The 20,034-nt window shown below is 34.0% G+C and overlaps 1 pseudogene; it reads right to left on the bottom strand.

Moving 5' to 3' along the window:
* Window positions 1-254: 254 nt before the first annotated feature.
* Window positions 255-18,519, bottom strand: LOC100987942 (bifunctional methylenetetrahydrofolate dehydrogenase/cyclohydrolase, mitochondrial-like; annotated as a pseudogene).
* Window positions 18,520-20,034: the final 1,515 nt, after the last annotated feature.

Below are 20,034 nucleotides of genomic sequence, written 5' to 3'. Positions count from 1 at the left end.
GACAGTGACTCCCATGTTACTAACTAGGTCAATGGCTGCTCTTGACTGGATCGCATAGCCCTGCATGATACTGGAATGTTCCCTGGTGAGGTATTGCAGAGTTATGTGCGCAAACACCCAAGCACTTAATGTTTCAATGAATACAAAGCATCATTTTAATCTATTTTAGTATAAAAGAAACAAAAAATGCTGCTGACCTGCTTTGCTTCTTGAACTGGCTTGGAGTGCTGTTCATGACATAGAAGACACAACAGTTAATGAGTAGCTACTACAAGCTCTTTAGACTTCAGCACTTACTGCTCTCCAGGCCTCAGCAATGTTTTGGCAGTAATAATCATATTCTTCATTAACACCACAACTGTCCTGGAACGAACACCCCAAGGAACTGGAATGATGTAATCAGCTTTTTCGTGAATCCTTCAAAATCCACATCTCCAACCAACTTGGGTTTAGCAATTATGGGATTTTTGACTCTATGTATTCTCATGTCAATGATTGCTTCTCCTCCCTTGATATCTGCTGTGATCAGATTTGGAATGCCTGAGGCAGATACTACAATATCTGCAAGAATTATATTTTTCTTCAACTGCTCTGTGGGAGTGTACTGATGAGATATTGTAACGTGGCATCACCTCCAGGACTTTCATGTGCCCCATCTGTGTTTAATAACATTAAAATGAGCATCCCAACATCTTTTTATTTCCCAGCTGCAATCACATTATTCTCTAGGGCTGGAATGCCAGTTCACTTCATCTTTCCCATATACCCTATGAAGGAGCTGGTAGCATGGAATACTGGTTCCATGAAATACTGGTTCCATGGAATACATAGAGTCCCATAATTGCTAAACCCAAGTTGGTTGGAGATGTGGATTTTGAAGGAATCACGAAAAAGCTGATTACATCACACCCAACATTAAGTACATGAAAGCAATCAACATCCCTGTCTGGAGAAACAGCATTACGGGTCTTTCTCTCATGGATGTGATCTGGAATAAGCCCCTGAACAAGGAAGCCATCTACATTATCATCATTCTTCAGTTTATTGATTAAATTCAACAATAGCTTCTTTGAAATTGAAGCTGATTTTACAACTGTCTCAATGTCAATTTTTACATCTTCAGCTGTCCTGGTTTTGTTGAGGACATAGGAATGACCTGCAGGTTATTATGGACCAGAACCAGGCTCAGGTGTGGTCCTTTGTTCCCAGAAGCCACCCACTCTTCCACCTGCTGCACTTCCTGTTTGATCGGCTGAGCCATTTTCCTTTAAGAAATGACAACAGCTTTCTTTTATTATTATTATTATTATTATTATTATACTTTAAGTTCTAGGGTGCACAACGTGCAGGTTTATTACACATGTATACATGTGCCATGTTGGTGTGCTGCACCCTTTAACTCGTCATTTACATTAGGTATTTCTCCTAATGATATCCCTCCCCGCTCCTCCCACCCCACGACAGGCCCCGGTGTGTGATGTTCCCCGCACTTCTCTTGGGTTTATGCAAACATACACATACACACACACACACACACACACACACACACGATGCATAATAAATATATTTACACATAATCATCCTTGATATATAATAGATATATTTACACATATCCATAAAGATATATATATATCGCCTTATATATGTATATATACTGTATATATAAATACTCAGAGAGAAGGACTTAACTTGCACTTAATAAAACGTTTCCTTTGAAAGCAATACACTTAGAGAAAATGGTAGCTGCATATTCAGATAAAAATGATATAGTAATGTTAAGGCATCGGGTTCTGGGAGAAGCCAGTGTTCCAAGTCTTAGTCTTTGCTTCCAAACACATGTTCTGTGTGTTAGGCCAACTTGCGAATTCCTGCGAGGTGGAAGGGAAGATGGCAGGTGACAGCTCTGCACCGCGTGAGCACCGGAGTGGTGGAGGAGGCAGACATTAGAGCAGTTGCTGGGAAACTATTGTCTGTACTTTTAAAAAACCCAGGTGTATATCCATCTGTTTTCCCCTAAATGACATTGCTAAAAATGCCACTGTCAGAAACACTCAATTTATACACACACACACGTATAAAATTATAAACATATCCTGTCATTATTTTTACAATTTAAATAGCTCACATTTTTCTGTGAACAAGTTTCTTTTTTTAAACTTTTATTTTAGATTTAGGGGGTACATGTGACGGTTTGTTACCGAGGTAAACACGTATGTATGGTGGTGATTTGTCGTACATAGTATTTCATCACCCAGGTTTTAGGCCAGTGCTAAAATGATCGGCAAAGAAGCTAGGGAAGGTCATGTTAAAAGGAAGTAATATTAACAAATGTTGTAAATCATAACTTGATATAAAATAACATTATAAAGTATTTTGTTATAAGCTAATAAAGTCTTTTATATAATTTAGTAAAAATATTTACAATTTTCGCTAAAAAGTAACTTTGAAGTGTTGATCAATATATTCTGTATTTCTTACGTATTTAATATGTAGGCTTATAGATGTTAATCTTTACATACTCCAGTCTGTTAACACGTGGTCCTTGAACTTAAATTAACACAAGACTCTTCTGATGCTTTTGGAACTAAGTATCTCTTAATGTTCACAGTAAGCTACCTTTGTAGTGAATTTCACAGTGTAAATTAGTTAAATGATTGTATATCCATTTTTATGCCTTGTGACATTTCATTAGATCCTGTATGGTGATGTAAAGTTTGTATCTTTAAAAATAGTATTTCTGAAATGATTTTGAAATTCATTACTGCTCAGAAAAGGGAAAAAAAAGGTTTGAGTTGGGGTTACTCATTCTCACATTGCTTCACAGCCTTCCTTCACTAATATTGATATTTAAAAATATATTCACACATATCATTGGTTTGTATGTATGTTCCATTATTAAATAGATTCTGATTAGGCTTTGTATATCTAGAAGTTTTTGATATATATTTAAAATATGTTTGACTTGTTAACAATTAACTTTGATCATCATAGCAGATTACTGAGTAAGCGTTATAAGATAATTTGATGACAAGAAAAGTGATAAGTGTATGAGTGCATGATTAGAGACATCCAAGGTTGGTTTCTTTCAAGATGCAAAAAGCAAAGTGAGGAAAAAGCCCTAGGAAAACTACATAAAAGAGCCTTTATTTCATTATTATTACTTGTTTTAAAAGTTACCAAATATTATCTAAATCTGCTCTAATTTAAGGTATTTAAATTTTTCAATGGGACTGGAATTACCATGTCCCTTATCTTTCAATATAGTCCTTGTAGATAAAATGGAGCATTAGTGACACTGTTTTCAAAGCCACTTTGGTGAATGTTTACAAAACATCGTAATTTACATAGCACAAAGAAGGTTTTCTGCACTTAATGTCTGTCTTTATCTTCTGGATAAACACTTGTCCTCAGATTTAGCTAGATCCCCTGGTAAGTTTCTGATGATCTCAGGTATTTTCATTTTATCCACATATCCAGATGAACTTTTTGGTTTTCTTATTTAACAAAATGCTGCCAGGAGCTGCTTTACAGTCATACGAACTGTATATTCAATTTCACACAACTCTACCTTTGGAATGATCCTACACTTGGTTAAGTGCTCGCTGTTGTTATCCTAAAAATCTTAATTGTTTTGTACAAAGGCCTCTGAAGTTCCATTTTTCACTGGGCTCTCAAAATTAAGTAGCCAATCTGGCTTATTCCTATAAGGTATCAAATATAATGAATGATACAGAAAACCGGAATTGTGTTTGTGACTTTTCTAGATTCTGTTTTTAACTTATTATTTTGAAAACATTATTTCAGTAATTTGAATGAGTTCCCCCAAAGTTCATGTGTTGGAAACTCAATCTCCAGCACAACAATGTGGGGTGGTGGGGACTAATGAGAGGGAACTGGTATATTACAGCCAAGTCCTTATGATTAGATTAATGTTGTTATTGCAAGAGCAGTTTAGCTATAGCAAGAGTGGGCTCCTGGTCTCTCTCTCTTTTGCATGTGCTCACTTGTCTTTCCATCTTTCTGCCATGAGATAACACAGCAAGAATGCCCTCACTAGATGTGACTGCCCAATCTTGGACTTCCCAGTTTTTAGAACCATGAGCCAAGTATACCTCTATCCTTTAGAGGTTATCCAGCCTGTGTCAGTCTTTTGTAGCAACAAAAAATGGACTAAGACAAATATAGACTCACAGAGGTTTACAAAATTAGTATAGAGAGGTAATGTATACTATTCACCCAACTTCCCCCAATGATAAAATCACACAACTATAGTGCAATATCAAAACAAAGAAATGGACATTGATACAATCTGTAGACATTATCCACATTTTAACAGTTTTTATACACACTCAATTGTGTGTGTGTGTAGTTTTATACAATTTTATCACTCAAGATTCATGTGGCCACCAACATAATAAAAATGCAGAACTGTTTAAGCATCAAAAAAGAGCTTCCTTGTACCCCATAAAGGGGTACCTTTATAGGAAGAGGTATTATTTTAAAGACATGACTTCATTTGCCAAATCAGAACAACACATTGTGCATTACATCTGACATTAAGTATGCACTATTTGCTAAAAACCACTTAGTGCTTTCCACACATTAACTTTTTTAATACATGTAAAAACCCTATGAAGTAAATATTATCACTCACATTTAACAGTCAGTATATTGATGAGTGAATTGTCAGAATATGTAAGGTACTGATTCCTTAACAATTGTACTATGCTGACTTTCTAAATAATAAATACATTTCTAAAACTCACTTTTGCTATATATTTATCTTTAAAGTTGTCCAGGTGTTGTGTTAATTTAAATTATAAGCATTATTTTTCATTATTATTGGTAAAACATTTTCTTATTTATGACCCCTGCTTCCAATCCTACTTTATTTAGTAAATTTTTTACCCTAAACCCTCCCAATTTTTAAAATAACATATACTTTTAAATGAGCAATTGTTTCGAAAAATATTAATGTATATAATTAATAATTTTATGAATCCTAAAGATTTTTATAATATTTTAAATTTGTGAAATCAGTTTATGAGACACTAATTTCAGGTTTTGCAGTAAAAATTTAGCCATCCATTTCCAGCAAGTCAAGATTTATGGAAATAACTATAAATCAGGCAATTAAAATGAAGTTTTAAGTTATTAAATATGTTAATTACAGAAAGTATTTTTGCCTTTATTTAAGGACATTAATTTATAATTTAATGTGGAGAAATTAAAACATATAATTTCAAATGTATTACTGCCATTTATTAGAAATACCATATCTAAGTGAATTTCTATTCTTAAAAAAACCATAAAATAAACGATCTCTCATGGGCTAAACTTTAAGTTTCATTATTAGATATTGTTTATGTTATATATGAGCATGTACAACTGATGTACTGTACTATGTATTTGGGTTTAAATATTTCACAAGAACTTTTCAATTAGTTGTGTTGTGTGTGTGCAAGAGTGATCTTTTATTTTTATTGTTTCTTTTAGGAAATGATGTATGACAGAATGATCTGGGAGTGCTGGGTTCTAATATTGTTTGCTGTAAAGTAGGGTTGCTTTGTTTGAAATTCTGATTATTACCTATCAATTTTATTCATAATAAATATATATTTTTTGCTATAAATTTGATCTGCTATAAAAAACACTTTAGTTTCTGACTAGAAACTGACTAGAAGCAGTTAATGGGCACCTCTCTCCTGGAAATGAATCAAAACAGCAAGTAAATATTAGCAGTTCAAGGAGATCATCTTAAAAAGTACACTGGAATCAGTTGGAAAGTGACAAGAACATGGAAAGCAGAGGAAAGCGAAGCCCGGTAGCCTGCTGAGCTGGAATCAGCATGGAGCTGGGAGAGGCTTCCTAATGTGAAGAAGGGGTGAGTGAGGGAGAGACCTCTGGGGTTCCACACTTCCACCATGGACATTTACAATCCTAGACACACAGTAGAACCCTTGGACCTCACAGGTCTCCAGACCAACAGATAGCTGCTTGGAGACTATTCAGAGGCACTGCTAGAGCCCTTGTTGAATCCCACAGTAATCTTATTCCTGAGCAGCCTGGTGCCAGCTGCTGCCACCCTGCCAGGGGTGGAGCAAGGAAGCCAGGCACTTTTACGTGCCACAAAAACAGATACTGCAGCCATGGTATGGAAGAGTAGGCAGACTACATACCACACAATGCTCTGCCTCCCCTGCTCCTCACTAAACAGTGTCTGCCCACTTCAGCATCAGGTCGCCAGCATAGCCACCTTGCCCCATGTGAGAAGTAGTGCTTTGGGCCAACATTATTCTGATAGCCCTGCCCTCAGAGGCTGGTGATATACCCTTAGGCTCCCACGGTACCTGCTGCCACTGCTTCTATTGTCCCTGCCAACCCTGGGCCAAGGAGGGTGTTGGTAGGCCAGGTACCTAAGTGTAGCCCTAACAGCACAGTGCATTGCTACTTATGTGTGGGGGAGTGAGTGTGAACAATCCATTTACCTTGCAGCTTCCAGACTCCACAGTTCCAGTTGAGGTGACCTTGGCTTTCCCAATGAAAGGCCTATAATGCAGCCACCTTGCTCCTACCTGACCATTTCAGCTGTGGCCCAAAGCACTTCTGAGAGCCCAGCCCACATAGGCCTGTAATCACCTGAACGTTCTGCCATTCTGCCACCAGCTGAGCATTCTGTCTGCCCCTGCCTGAGAGTTCTGCTGGTGTCTTGAGGAATAGCCCAACCCTACCTATCAAGCCAGTACCTGAATTCTGGGACCCTGAGAACAAGTCCACTAACCTGATATTTGTCTAGTCCCTTCAGGACTTGCACATGCTGTTCAGTTGGCCATCTAGGGGCCTGAGAATTGGAGTATTACCTAGCTCAGTCCAAGGTTGCTTGCACCTGATCAGTCCCTTGGGGCCTAAGGATAGGCCAACCCAATCAGCTGAAATCACCACACCTGACATCCACCTGCACATGCCAAAAGGTAGAGCTTCTGCCCTTCTTTATACAAAGTAGCAGTGTTACTTCATTGGAGAACAGGAAGTCACAAATATCCCTGTACAGGGCTGAGTGAAGAGGTCCTTGTCCCAAAATCGTTTCTGCGGAGTGCCTCAGGGCAGTCATTTCCTATGGCTCTCATCTACACTGTAGCCTGGAAGTAGACAACAGTGTGTGTCTGAACCAAGAGCCAAGAGCCCTGGGACAAGGGTGTGTTATGAAAACAGATCATGTTCCTGACAATCTAGGATGTGGAGCTGGTGCCACCTCAACCTCCACAGAGACCTTAGCGCATTTTTTCAGTAGCTTTCCCAGCTGCCCTGTCAGGGTTGGTGGCTGTGCTCATCATTTGGGTATTCATATGCAAACCAGGTGGCCCAGCTCCACAAAACCATCCCCACAACCCCATCACTGAAAATGAAGCTCAGGGCACCAGTCATTCTACTGTCCAGCCTATTATCTGAAACAACAGAGAGCACCTCATGACTAACAAAGATCCAGTATATATTAATCTGCTTTTTCTATGGCTGGCTGTTACCCAGCCTACTAGTTTGTAGGCTGAATAGCACAACCCAACATAAAACTGGCCAACAGACATGCATGGGGCTATAGAAGCAAAGTCAAAAGACTCTATCCAATATACTCTACTCCACAGTCACAACTTCATGGAGGGTTGAAATAAAATAAAATAAGAAGAGAGGAACAAAACCAACCACGTGAATGTAAATTCACCAACAAGAAGTGTAAGTCAGATAAAAAGGAACCAGTGTAAGAATTTTTAGCACCATGAAAAATCTGAAAGCCGTGACCCAACTAAAGGACCACAATAGCTCTCTAATAATGGACTTTAATCATAAAGGAAATTCGGAAATAACAGATAAGGAATTCAAAGTGTGAATTGTAATAAAGATCACTAGGGTTCAGGAGAAGTTTCAAAACCAACACAAAGAAACCACAAAAGCAATTCAGGAAATGAAGAGAGAGAGAGATCTTAAAAACAAACAAACAAAAAGAATTCACTTGAGAAATTTCAAGGTACAGTTGAAAGCTTTAATGATAGACTAGACTGAGCAAGAGAAAGAATTTTAGAGCTTTAAGACGGATCTCTTAAACTAACCTAGTCAGGAAAACAATAAAGAAAAAAGAATTTGAAATAGCAAACAATGCCTTCAAGAAATATGGAATTATATAAAGTAACCAAACCTATGATTTATAGGCATTTCTTGGGGATAAGAAAAAGTAAGACATTTTCAGAACATATGTAAGAGAGTAATGGATGAAGTTTCCTGATATTGCTAGAGATGTAAACATCAGATATAAGAAATTCAGAAAACACCTGAGAGATACTATGTAATATGAACATTACCAAGGATAATAGTCATCAGACTATCTGATATGGTTTGACTGTGTCCCCACCTAAATCTCATCTTGAATTTCCATATGTTGTAGGAGGGTCCTAGTGGGAGGTAACTGAGTCATGGGGGCAGGTAAGATAAAACAGACTTTAAACCAACAACAATAAAAAAAAAGACAAGACCATTATGTAATGACAAAGCATTCAATATAATAAGAAGATTTAACTATTCTAAATGTGTATGAACCCAACACCAGAACACCCGGATTTATACACCAAATACTACTAGACCTGTGAAAACAAATTGATAAGAATGTAACAGTGGGAGATTTAAGCACACCACTGACAACACTAAACAGGTCATTGAGGCACAAAATCAACAAAGAAAGCCTGGAATTAAAGTGGGCTATAAAACAAACGGACCTAATAGATATTTAAAGAACATTATACCCCCAAACTGAAGCAAATACATTTTTCTCATCTGTGCATGGAACATTCTCAAAAATTGACCATATGCTTGGCCACAAAGAAAGTTTTAAGAAATTTAAGAAAAAAACTTAATCATGCAGTATCTTCTTGGACCACAGTGCAATAAATTAGAAATCACAGCAAGATTAACTGTCAAAACAACACAAGTACATGGAAACTAAACATGTCACACCTCAGCAAACTAGAAAAACAAACAGTACCCAAATTTAGAAGCAAACTAGAAAAACCAACAATACCCAAATTTAGAAGCAAAAAATAACAAAGATCAGAGCATAACTAAACAAAATTAAAACAAAAAATGATATAAAGGATGAACAAATGAAACAGAATGTCAAATACTGCACATTCTCATATGTGGGGAATAAACAATGAGTACACATGGACATAAAGATGGAAATAATAGATGTTAAGCATTCCAAAAGAGGGAAGATGGAAAAGGGATGAGTTGAAAAATTACCTGTTGAGTACCATGTTCAGTATTTGGGTGATGGGTGCACTTGAAGCCCAATCCCCACCAGTATGCAATATAGTCACGTAACAAACCTTGTACATGTACCTCCTGAAACTAAAATAGAAGCAAACAAACAAAAAATACTTTCAGAATTAGTTTGTGCTTCTTAAGGTAGTAGGTAAAGTTTATTTAATAGTATACCTTATGTGCTTTCTATTTATATGTACATAAAAATCTGAGACAGTAAAAGTATAGTCTTAAAACATAGCAAGACGAGTAGGACTAGAAAATAGTTAAATGATAAATTGTCATCAAGGAAATATAAAATTGATTCTGAATTTGGTTATGTACCCTAGGAATATGTGAAATTTATTGAATTTTTAGTGCAAAATAATGGGCTTGGGGAAAAAAATCCTAACTTCTGAAAATCCAAAACTCAATGATAAATAGGAAAATGACTTTATGACTCTTCAATTCACCTACTAAGAGATGTCCTATTGAGGCCATAATACTCAAAATGTATGTACCCCAAAATATACCTTCTACGTTTGTCAGTTTCACTCATTGACAACTCATATTTTAAAATGTGACATTGTAGATGAGTTCTGTAATTCACATGCTATCTCCTGTCTACTCTAAACAGGAAAATCAGTAGCCAGAAAAATTATCCTAGATATTGTCCAGATCCAGTAGTCACTTTTGATACCAAATAGTCTACAGTGAACCTAGGATGTTTGAAACTAAACATCTCTACCTAGGTTCCTTACCTTGTAATCTTTTGTCAATTGCTAAAGGCAAAGACAGTTTCCTCCTTTTTCTAGTTTTCTGATATGTTTATTGTCTGTTTGTTGCAACTCTGTATTTTCTAATACAAATCTATTCCTTTTCTATTTACCAGTGAAACAGTAAATATGTACTAAAAATGTATTTAATAATTAATTTTATTAAAGATCAATTTGTAGGGGATTTATACAACTTTTTTTATTTTATTAAGAAATTATATAAAGTAAAAGGTGTAGATAATAATATAGTGAGTACCTGCATATTTACCAACCAAGTTAATGTTAAAATATTACAATTATTAGTTGAAGTTTTCTGAATTTTTCTTTCTCTCTCGCAAAGGACATCACAAACATTAATTTAATTTTTATCATAATTATACATATTTTACACTTAGGATTCCCATGCATATGAACTATGTAATATGGAATATTGTTTTGAATGCTTTTGAGATATAAATAAACTATGTCATACTCCACTTATAAGTTTGAGATCTTTCCCACCTTTATGTTAAGGAGAGTTCAATCAAATTAATTGTTTTTTATTGTATAAATATCTCTTTTATTTATTCTTATTTTGACAAACATATAGGTCATTTTCAAATTTTAACTATTCTGAAATAATTGTTATAATAACATTTTTTGTTCTAGCCTTACATGTAAAAAGCTAGAAATCACCATTGTGTCCTAACAGCAAACAAAAAAGTTGAACAAACTGAAAAATCAACAACTCTTCTTCTGTTTGACAGGTAGGGTCACAGGGCAAATGATTGCTTCCAAAATTGGAGAAACCAACAAGCAAATGCTATTTTGTGTTCTATTTCTTCCTTTGTCAGTTTGATAAAGAACTTTTACAGTTTTAAGAATTATTTTGAAAGAAAATTATCTACTAGACTGAATGATTTTATGACTGGGCAATAAGTTTATCTTGAACCCTAGTCATATTTCTACTCACCATGGTTTTACAGTAATGGCATCTTTCCTTTCTTAATTTCTATTTATGCTTTTCCTGCTTTTATGTTTTTTCTTGATTAATGACTTAGAAAGCTTATTTTTTTCATTTGTTTCCATGAAACGTCTTTTACCTTTGTTGATATTCTGTATTCTATCTAGATCTTAGGACTTACTAATTTATATTCTCAAAAATATATTTTATGTATTTTATTTATTTGAATTTATCACATTAGAGTTTTACAAATTGATTAAGCTGTATGCTTACCTTAGTTCATTAAACCTACATATTTTTAAATCTTAGCCTTGAGCACTATGCATTTCACTTTCTGTACCTAACACTTTACTAATCTTACAAATGTTTTGACATTTCATATTCTAAATATCATTCACTTCTGATTATTTTATAAGCTATATCTTTATTACTACTTTACTCACAAAATATTTAGAAGTTTTCAAAGGTCTCAATTATAGAATTTTTTTTCACTTGTCATATTTTTGTCCTCAAATTCTAATTTAAAGGCATAATTGTAACAAAAATCTCAGTCTAAAAATCTCCAGTTTTAATATATTTTGGGTCCTAGTACATAGTATTTACTAAAGTTGCATGTGCTTGAAAAGCTTGTGTATTTTCTAATTTTGTGATTTAAATTTTTATATTTGACTTTTGGGAGATCAAGTTTAATTTTTGTTTTTAAAATGTCTAAATTTAATTTATATTTTTGCTTATTTGATCTATCACTTAAAGAGAGCAGTGTACTAATATCTTTCATTATGAAGGGGAATTTGATTTTTAGCAGTATTCTTTCCTTTGTTACTTTACCTGTTTTGAAACACAAATATTAGTTAACAATATAATTGATTAGCATGTAAAGCTTGATATACCTAAAAATGTTCGCTTTTCTTTAAATCTATTTTTGCCTAATGTTATCAATTCATGCTCATTTTTGGATTTTCTTTGTTCCCCAGCTAAATCTTTTTTCTTTTTATCTTTTGTTTGTTTGTTGAGATGGAGTCTCACTCTGTTGCCCAGGCTGGAGTGCAGTGGCATGATCTCGGCTCACCTCCGACTCCCAAGTTCAAACAATTCTCCTGCCTCAGCCTCCTGAGTAGCTGGGACTAAAGGTGCCTGCCACCACACTCAGCTAATTTTTGTATTTCTGGTAGAGACGGGTTTTCACCATGTTGGCCAGCATGCTCTCGATCTTCTGACCTCGTGATCCACCCACCTCGGCCTCCCAAAGTGCTGGGATTACAGGCATGAGCCACCGTGCCTGGCCAGTCTTCTTTATATTGATTGAGTGCACCTAGTAAAATGCGTTGCTATTTCTCTCTCTTTTTAAATTTATTCAATTGTAATAATTTTGATCATTAAGACAGACATTCAGACCATTTCTAATATAGTTTGTCTGTTGTTATACTTAGATTTCTTTTGTGCTTTCTGTTTACCTGATTTACCTTTCTGGAAGACACTCATTATCTTTCTCTTAGATTTTACAACTTAAAATATATATAAGATTTCTATACTTAAAAGTTAATCACAATTTTTTTCTTCCATCTGAGTAACATATATACCTTAGAATCATTTAAATGATATCACTCATTGCCATTCAAATGTTAGGGTTTTCCAGTATTGAATTCCAATTTTTTTGAGTAATTTAGTCATTATTATTATCTCACATATTATCTGTGTTCAGTTTTCTTCTTCTAGAACATTCTTTAGAAGTTATTTGAACAAAAATACTATTTGTCCAAGCATGCCTTCAGCCCATTTCTTGTAGCTGAATGATACTTTGGCCAATTCAAAATTCCAATTTGCCAAATTTGCTCAGAACTTTGAAAAACTTTATCTACTCAACTCTAGCTTCAATATTTTCTCTTTAAAAGTTTTCTACACTGTATAATAGCAATTATTTGTGTGCCTCTAATTTTATTTTAAATATTTTATATTTTTTGGGTGTTTAGCAGTTTCATTTCAATTTATTTAGATGTGATTTTTTTTCTTTATCATATTTGGAATTTATAAAGGTTCCCAGTATCTGGTGATATATGCCAGTTTTCTCCTGAATATTTCCTTCCCTACACATTTTGATCTTTTTTCCCCTAAATTTTCTATTTATTTCATTTCATATAACTTTTGTTTAAAGCTCTCTTAAATTTTTCCAATTTTTAATTCCTTTGTTTTCTATTTTGAAAAAAAAAGCTTTTATATCTATTTTCTAATGTATAGGAATAATTAAAAATAATTTCCTTAATTATATCATCAGTTATATCTAAACAGTTGCTTAATCCCTGCATTCATTTTTTGAATTTCAATGATTATATGTTTTATAGGTACAGATTATATGTCTTTTTAATACCTATCACTTTATATAGTATTTTACTTTATCATGTTTTATATATTACTAATGTTTAAAATTTTTTTTATATATTTATCTTTTTCATCTATAGCCAATATTTTTATTTGTTGGACTTTGACATTTACAATTCAGCTATTTTGTGTTTACTCTGATTCCCTTTCATGGTGGTATGTTTTATTGTTCATTTTGTAATTCAGAACTGTGATATTATATTTTGTTGCTTTAATCTGTGGAAATCCTGTGAGATCCAGTAGAGATGTTTGCTTGCTTCTACCAGGTGATCTAGGGATTAACTGGTTTCTTACTACATTTTTATGTTAATTTTCTAGCTTTTTATTTGATTGATGACATAGATGATATAATTTGTAATCCAAAACCCATTTGATGATAGGCTCTGTGATTTTGAATTCTTACTAAGACTTTTTTTTTTTTTTTTTCTCACTAAGATCTCAGGTCAAGACAGACTTGCTTTAATTCCACTTCCTTTTTTTTTTTTTTGTAAGCAAGTTTAATTTATATTCCCCTTTCACTTACCCAGTAGCTGTTGAGGATCCTAGCTTTGGTTCAAGTGGTTCCAAAGCATTGTCTTCCATACCTGCACGGCCATTACATTTTCCACACAATCCCCAGGAGGCAGTTAAAATATTGTCAAGGATTCACCTCCATAATTTTAGCAGCTTTTTAATTTTTGATCTCCGGAATTTCACTTCTTTAGATTTCCTACCATCTAAAATAGTGTTTGCTGTATATTTTTAATAGTTTCTGAAGTGTTTGGATACATTCCTAGCTGATACCTGGATCTCTCCTAATGAGTTCACTTGCCTGCCAGCTCGCTCTAGCAGAAATTTTTATTCATTTTAACATACCTTGATTTAGAGCCACAAGAAAAATTTTCATTTATTTTTCCTTTTTAACCTGCTTCCTAATCACTATAACTTCCTATTAAAGCCCTCTGCTTGGAGCCCATCCAACCTTGACAACATAGCACTATTATTATTAATAATAATATATTCAGTCCCTAATACGAACCTAGGTGAAATTAAGCACATTGCACATACTGAGTCACTTAATCCTAGGAAATAATTACTATTATGTTCATTATAATAATAAAAATTCTGAGCTATAGAGTAGGTGATAAAATGAGTAAATGATAAATTTAATATATGAATCTAGGAGGTCTGCCTTCAGAGCCCAACATCATGATCACTATCCTACGTGATTTACTACTTCACATTCTACATTTTTTGATCTCCAATATTAATTTGATATTTAGCTTTCCAGTTAATCACTTTCCTTTTAAAACCAACTTCTGCCATCATAACATAAATTTCAAAATATACAGGACAACTCATCAAAAACACTAGGATAGCGTCCATTGATATTTTTTCAATAGCTGTAATTTTTACATCTAATTCACTCTATTACATACCTCAAAAATTCTACTCTGGACCTTAGTTGTTTCCTACATTTCTGCTTCTGGAGTCATAAACTCTAAACATATTCCGCTATTCTTTTAGTGCTTTCAATATCTCATCCACAACAAACCTCACATTTAAGATCAGAGAAACTTTCACATGCAGAAGACTCATTACCTCTCCTTGCCTCAGTTTCCTCATCTGTAAAATAATGCTCCTTCTCCAAATGTTTTATAACCTAAAAAGGTAGTATGTGTAAAGCTGTAACAATAACCATAGAGAATGCTTCCGATTCTGATTAAAGTCCTAAAATGTATTCCATTAAAGTCCTAAAATGCACTCTGATTAAAGTCCTAAAATGCACTAACTTGTCTTTCTCGTACTTTAGCTATGTTTCATATTTCTTCTTTCATTGACTAATTCTGACTGCCATAATTATTTAATTTATATAATTATTTAATTTATATAATTGTAATCATTTACTTTATATAATTTACTTGTTTATATTCTGACATTGCTGGCTCACAGAGAAGTATCACAGTGTTACTGCCTAAAAAGCAATTGTACCAAATGGTTAATGAACAGAAAATACTTATTTGTGAAAGTGTTTTTCATACTAGCATGATAGATTTTGTATTTATATGTTCTGTGTTTTACTTACTCTAGTAAATTATTTGAGGCTTTGGGTTTAAAATATAACACATTATAATTTCTTCTACTTAAAATAATGATAAATAACAACTGGTTTGTATTTTTTGCAGTACATTTGTTTTCAGGAGCAGAGTATTGATTTTAAAGTATTTGCCTATATTTGAGAAAATACCAGTATGGTAAAGCAAGTCTAGATAATAAAACAAGTGCCTTTGTATCTGACTCTTTGTATAATATCAAAAAAAAGACAATCATGTTTTTTATAACAAACATTTGGAAATTTGACAAGTATGAAACATTTGCCTGGCATGACGACTGGTTTTTTCCTTGCAATCAAGTCAAATATTTATAGCAAATATACCTTATAGTTAAAAACAGTTTTAAATTCTTTATGTTCCTAGCATAGAAATACTGTGTAACTTTAGTCCTGTAGTTATTTAAATACTTTTAAGTATTTATCAAATTCGTCAAATTATACTTTTTTCTTGATTTTTTTGTGGCATATTACTGACTTTAAAATTTTTGACCCAGATAATCTGTCAGTTTATATTAATTTTGAAAATAAGGATTATATTTTATAATTCTCAATTACATATAGTGGGAATTATGAGAGTGTTTTGGATAATAGAAGGAATGATCAGAGGATTTAAGTCTGTAACATTGATTTATTCATTTATCATGGAATTTTATTCTCATTTTTATAAAACGATATTAGCTGGAGTGCAGTGGCATTATCTTGGCACACTGCAGCCTTGATCTCCCTGGCTCAGGTGATTCTCCAACCTCAGCCTTCCAGTAGCTAAGATTACAGACGCATGCCACAACATCTGGCTAATTTTTCTATTTTTAGTGGAGACAGAGTTTTGCTATATTGCCCAGGCTGGTCTCGAACTTCTGGACTTAAGCAATCTGCCCGCCTCAGCCTCCCCAAGTTCTGGGATTACAGGCATGAGCCATTGTTAGCCGTTTTTAATCCAAAAGGGAATATTAACATAATGGAAGTTTTGTGCAACATGGAGAAATTGTTTTTATCAATTATCAGGATGCATTTAAATCTATTTGTACTCATACTCCAGTTTCACAGCCTACTGAATATAACAAGTCATAACAGAAATTCAGCACTTCAAATCAAATATCCCTTAGACTACTCTACTGGGGCTAGTAACATCAGCATTCCATCTATCTATTCATTTATTTATTTATCTGTGACTCTGGGAAAACATGATTCTTCACTTTCTAGGGAGTTTTATTTTGTGATATGAGATATACTTAGTTGCGTATTTTACTTTTCCCCGAGGAAGAAGCTAGACTGATTAAAATCTTGCCTACAGTATTCTCAAGAATGTCATTTTTGGTTTGCTCTTCTCACAGTGTTGTGCATATACCTAAAGAAATACTTGGTGATTGATTTTTTTTTATAAAGTGTGGCTTTTTCCCCCATGATTTAAATGCAATAGTTTAACTCTGGTTTGTTTCTGTCATGACTTAAAATTGGTCCCCAAGTAATATTTCATTACTGCTGACATTGGTAACAACAATGAAGGTAGGTTCCAAACTTTTCTGTGTTGTTTTTAATTAATACATTAAACCCAAAGTACAGGGAAGTGTATATCCTGTTGCAATACAGTAAACTGTATACAGATCAGAGTTATATAAAACTGCTAAGACTGAGTTTACATATTTCTATACATTTTATCTATTTCCATCAATGTTAGAACAATTTTAGGCTTCCACTGGTTTTCTGATAATGTGATAAAGTGATATTTAGCCTAACCAGGTCTGTGGTCAGGCAGAGACCCATATTTATAATTACATGTCATTGTTTGACTTATATCTTGTGAGACATCTAATTTGTTTGAAGTCAAATACAATTGCATTCACCTAAAGCATTAATTTTGGATTTTTATCATTTGCAAACCTACATGGTGACCTAGGTGTATAGATATTTCTGACAGCATATAAGCTCACCTGTAATTTCTCTAAGTATGATGGATACAGGTGAATGGCAAATGCAAAATGTAATGCAAGGTGTTTCTATCAGCCTCAATTCATGTGTAATTACATACATATGTACTGTAAATTACTGGACTACAATGTTTTGAAGGTAAGAATTGTTACTGAGTTTTACGTTCCTAGCATCAACTTCTTCAGGGCCTTGTAGACAGTTGTAAGAAAATAATGGTATTTGTTATATATTACAGGACTCATTGCTCTTCACTGGTTCCTTTCTTTAAATTTCACTCAAGGTTTGGTTTATTTTAGAAATTGAGACAGGGTGCTGTAGAAGATTTTATTTATAGTCACAACTTCATTTACCACCTACACATGAATGACTTTTGTATTTATAACTCCACCCCAGATACCTCTTCTGAATACGATACCTATATAGCCAATGGCTCCATAAACTTATCTCTAGAATATCTCAATGATTCTAGCCAAATTCTATGGCTTCACCATAGCCAAAACTATACCAATGAATCAGGAACACTGAGAGGGTGCTTCTCACCTCAGTGAAGGTTTGCTTCGCCAACTGTTTTTCAAGCTAGAAACCTTATAATCCTGATGATGGTCTCCTTATCAAATGAGCTGCCCTCATCAAGTCCACTCTATCACATTTATTAATACCTCTGAAATTAATCAACTTCGCTCTCCTTAGGGCACCACTGTGCTAGTTCAAAATTCCATCAAGGCAGATCTCCTCTTAATGCTAATAAACTCCTACCTAGTTTAGGAGGTTACGAAACATATCTTTATATAACCTCCTAACTAGTTAGGTTACTAAACATATCATTATCTGTTTTAACCAATACCATCATTACACTCAAGCCATAGAGATCTGATGAAAATGTGAATCTGAGCATGTCAATTTTCTTCTTTTAGCTCTCAAAGCTTTCTCATGACTTACAGAATAAAAATGCAAACCTTTACCTTTATTCAGAATTCTATATCAGGTGGCCAATTTCGGTTTATTTTCCATATGCTCTCCTTTTTATTTTTTAATTTACAAAAAACTCTTAGAAATTTCTCAAGAATGCTGTGACCACTGCAACTTCAAGTCTTTACAAACATATTCTTTACCTCCATGGTGGTAATCTATAATTTTCCCTTTGGTAATTTTACCCAGCCTTCAGTTCACAGCTCAAGTGTAACATCCTCAAACGGGCCTTCATTAAGCTTAGGACTGAAGCAGGTGCTCTAGTCACATGGCTACATAGTTTCCTATGGTTTTTCTTCATAGCTCTCATCACAGTTTGCAATTTAAACCTGGCATTTTTAAACAACTCTGTTTATTATATGTGGCTTTAAATTTCCTGTGGCCTGGGATTCTATCTGTTGTATCCACCATTGAATTTTTGGCTCCAATTAATTGCCTGGAATCGACAAATATGTGTTCACTGGTAAATATTTTGCCTGAAAAAAATTCTTGAACCGTTATTGGCTTGGAACCTGTTCACAGCTACCTACATGCCATATATCCGTAAAATTAATGACTGGGGTCCTGAAGTTGGCCATGTGGACTCTCAAATGACCTACAAAATGATGATTATTAGATTGTGCCAGGTCAGAATATAATAAAGTGATTTTCTCTTTTCTCTCATATTGTTTCTTCCTAAAATCACTGCTTTATCTCTTTTTATATCAGCATAGAACCACATGTGCTTATACGGTTCTGTAAAAGTTATCATTTTATATCTGATCTATTTCTTCTATTTAATTTTCAAAAGGGAAATATTTTGTTTAAAAAAGAAGAGGGAAAGAAGATGGGGAGTTGAGAAGGAATTTTTTAAATGCACGATACAAGTTTTGTATGCTATTACTTGATTAATATTCTTGTGAGTTATTCTCCTCGATAATCAGATCCCAAACCAATTTTCTACATGAACTACACAGCAAAGGTCATAAGAAATGTCCTCAAAGCTCTACTTCTATCTCACAGTAGTAAAAGAAGGGCAGTGCATTGTGATGCAGATTTGCTGCAATGTTCACCCTAGTTCTCTAGCAGACAGTTTCCAATGAATATCATTATCCTGCTCATAAAAAGAAGCACACCTAGTAATGGGTGAAAAACTACCTACAGTAAGATGATAAGCCCTCCCAGCTAGGAAACCCAACCACCTGACATCTGAATGTTTGGAAATTACCAACAGGTGCAAGGAAGCAAGACAATAAGGATATTAAATTACAGTAAGGAACCAGGAAGAGAGAGAGTTTTGTATTACCACTGCAAGATGTTGAACTGAGCTTGGTATTTAACAAATATTATATATTTCAGAGCAATAATAAAATATAGAAGGCTATGGAAATGAGTATACTTTCTAGAAACATTACCAAGAAAAAATCTTAAGGGTATCTCTCTAAACAGAATACAGTAAATGAGGCAGTTCCATATTATTATGGGCTTTCAAAAAAAGTATTGAAGTGAAAATGCATGTATTTTATACCATTTGATATATATTAGATATTTTGCTAATTATTTTACTTACTAAGACATTATTCTGATATGAAGTCAAGAGTCTCAGATTCAAGTTTATAAGTGATCCTCAATTAAATATATTTGTATAATCTAATGTATACTAAATAATAAACCTCAAGGATTTT

This window comes from Pan paniscus, chromosome 3, assembly GCF_029289425.2.
Source record: "Pan paniscus chromosome 3, NHGRI_mPanPan1-v2.0_pri, whole genome shotgun sequence".
NCBI lineage: Eukaryota > Metazoa > Chordata > Mammalia > Primates > Hominidae > Pan > Pan paniscus.
This window is presented reverse-complemented; position numbering and strand designations above follow the sequence as displayed.